Source organism: Myotis davidii, unplaced genomic scaffold, assembly GCF_000327345.1.
Source record: "Myotis davidii unplaced genomic scaffold, ASM32734v1 scaffold151, whole genome shotgun sequence".
In the NCBI taxonomy this organism is placed as follows: domain Eukaryota; kingdom Metazoa; phylum Chordata; class Mammalia; order Chiroptera; family Vespertilionidae; genus Myotis; species Myotis davidii.
Window position 1 is genome coordinate 2,274,459 of NW_006285248.1, and position 3,396 is coordinate 2,277,854.

Below are 3,396 nucleotides of genomic sequence, written 5' to 3' on the forward strand. Positions count from 1 at the left end.
ATTTTGTCACAAATACCTTTTCAAAATCTTGTACTCAAGGGTCAAGATTTTAAAAAGTTAATAATTTTTATTGTTCCATCAAGGACATTCTCTCCCCCCCGCCCCCAATCCTTACCAGAGGATATGTTTTATTGACTTTTTTGAGAGAGAGAGAGAGAGGGAGAGAGAGAGAGAGAGAGAGAGAGAGAGAGAGAGAGAGAGAGAGAGAAACATTGATGTGAAAGAGAATCATGGATCGGTTGCCTCTCAGTCATACTATGACCAGGGATCAAACCTGAAACCTAGGTATGTGCTCTGATGGGGAATTGAACCCATCACCTTTTGGTGTACAGGACAACACTCTAGCCAACTGAATCACCCGGTCAGGGCAAGGATACTTTTAAATAAACCTTCCTTCTCTCTCTCTCTCTCTCTCTCTCTCTGTGCATGGTGGTAAAGAAGAGAGTGACTATTAATACTTTTTTTTTGCCCCTGCCTTGATTAGAGCTAAGGTACAGCATTTTATTCCCATTGCTTTTGTATCATCACTGTCAATGTCAACACAGATAAAAGGGCGAATGACATCTTAATGCTATTATGCAAATACCTTTGACCTCAAGGACCTTCCCCAGACCACATACCATTCTAGAAGAATTGTCTACCTAACTCCAGCAATACTTGGGCTAGGATGGAATTCACTCGTGTGAGAATGAGCATTTATGAAGCATCTTAAAAATTTTGAGAAAATCTATTTTAATCTCACATTTGAGAGGTGATGAAGAGCACTACAATTATTACGATAAAATTTGCTTTTAAAAACTTGGGTGGTGGGGCTGAATCAAATAGAACATTCCAACGTGATGACGACAGTCAACAATAATCTAAGTTAATGGTTCATGGATGCATGCATCCAAAAGGCATACGCTCCCCAAATTATTTATTCATTCAATTTTGAAATCCATTGTAGCAACTGCCAGCTATTTATCCCCCTAATATTTTAGGTTAGTCAAACATTAAAATTAGTTTGTGTTCCCTGAACATATAGCAATTGAGGGTGAGGCACCAGTGCCCTTGAAGTATGCCTTGTAGCGGAGAGATACCAAGCTGAGATTTAAACAGAAATTGTTCTGTCCTTATTTCCATGTTCTATTGTTGTGTACTATTTCAAATGATTTTTTTGGAAAGAGGTAGAGGTATGAATAAATTCAATTTAATAATGCTTTTGGCTGTTGTTAGAACACCTATATAATTAAAAGTTGACAGCGTTTGCCTGCCCGCCTTTAAAAGGGCGCAGGAAATGTACTGGACTTTGAGGAAAGGCCTAAAGTGTGTTTTCAATGACCGTGTACTAAGCATTGTACAGAGTCATAGCAATTCAGGAAAAGGTGGTGGTGTGCCTGTGCGGAGTAATAGTCCTCCATCTCCCAGCCAAAGGTTCTGAGGGAGAAGGCGAGCATTCCATTGACTCTGTGTTAGGTTTAAAGATCCTACACACCCGGGGCAGCCAGTCTACTTGGAATGGATGGGCTCAGATTTATCATTCATATGTTAATTTCAAGTCCAACACTAGTGACAATAGTCAAAGTCATGGCGAATTGAGTCTGATCGGAGTTGAAACGTAGTCACAATTTTCAAGTTGAAACATGGGGAGACTTAATAAGCCAACATCTAAGGAATATTTAAGGATGATGCTTCATTTTAAACTGGACTGTTTCTCTGCATTGGTTTTAGATTGAATTCAAGCAGGTGTTTCAATACCTGCTTCAGATGGCATTACTTGTCATTGGGAAACTAGATCTTTCAAGGAAGTTGTCAGGGAGGGTGTCAGCCTGAGATTTTTTTTTTAAAAAAAAATTTTTGTGAGTTTATTTGAGCCAAACTGTCGATATATGCCGGGAAGCAGAACCTCAACGAATTGAGATAATGCTCCGGAGAATGGCGGGGTTACATCTGTATTTATACATCCTGAGATTTTTATTATCAATGAACAAAAATATCTTTTGGGAGATACAACACTTTTTAAGCTTCTCTAATAACAGTGTGCAATAGAAAGCCTTGCTGTTATTTTTGAAGGGGTACATAGGGCTTGAACCCCCGTGGCTGTCTTTAACACCACTTGAGTTGTGAGAATTAAGTCAGAACTTCAAAGAGACATTAGCTATCTATGTGAGCTTATAAGTGTCATTTTAATGTTTTGTACGTTCCCCGTGCCTCCACCTTCTTTGATGAAAAAGTCTATTTTAAAATTGGTAAGAAAAATATTTAACATAATGAGATGATGAGTCAGAGTTTTTAAAAAGCTAAAAAGGGAAGACGTACTTAAATAATGCACCTTTTTATTTTTTGTAGCTACATCTGACTCATGACATATAATGTATTCTGCTTAAGTTCAAAGTTTCCTCTTACAAAGAGAGTTTTATGAAACAACTCTTCTTCAGACCATTTTTACTTCAATTATAGTAGCAGGTTTTGGAGTTTAAATAATTAACAACCTCTGAGTGAACTTTTATCCAAATGACTCCAAGTCACAAAGAGAACAGTCCTCTTTCACCAAGTACCTTTTGTGCTAGTGTGAGACCCATCCTATTCTATTTTTCCCCTTCATGTCTCTCTTTGAAGAAAGATGTGTGATTTGTAAAGTAATGAAAAATATGTACCAGTTAATGAAAACTGCTATGTTGGGCTCATACTGCAAACTGGAAATGCTTCAGTGTAAGCTTCATATACCTGAATTATAATAGGGAAAAAGGTAGATTTCAGAAGTCAAAATTGCTGTGTGCACTGTACGAGTATCATGTAGCAGTTAAGCCAACCATCAGGGGTGACCTAATCTTATACCCCTCCCACCCCCACCCTTTGTCAAGAAGCTATAATTGTCATTTAGGCAGCATTCTTTTTTTCAGCTTTAACTCCACTGGACACTCCAAAAACTGGGCACTTATTCCATCAACCTACTTATTGATTTCACCATATGTTATCTTTTTAGTTTTTTAAAAATCACTTTTATTAGAATGTTTGTAAGAGTATGTGGGAGACTGTCACCTCCAGATGCTTCAGGTGATGGGGTAAGAGAGCCATTCTTTTGGGGTCAACACCCTGGAGAATTTTGTGCAGAAGAACATGTAGTTTAATAAACAAAAGAAAGTTAAGAGGCAAATCTATTTCCTTTTTTAAAAAATCAGGAAGAATAATGCAGCAACCGTTTCAAGAGTGGGGAAAAACTTTTCCCCCCCCACCCCTCGATTTGGCGACTAGCGGGATAAATTCGAAGAACTCCATCCCACCCCCGCACGCGCGTCCCCCATTCTTTCCACACAGAGCGGTTGCAAATCCCTGGCTGAGTCCGCCCTGGGAGCCTTAGGGCACCTTCCTCTTTGCTCTGTGTGTGTGTGTGTGTGTGTGTGTGTGTGTGTGTGT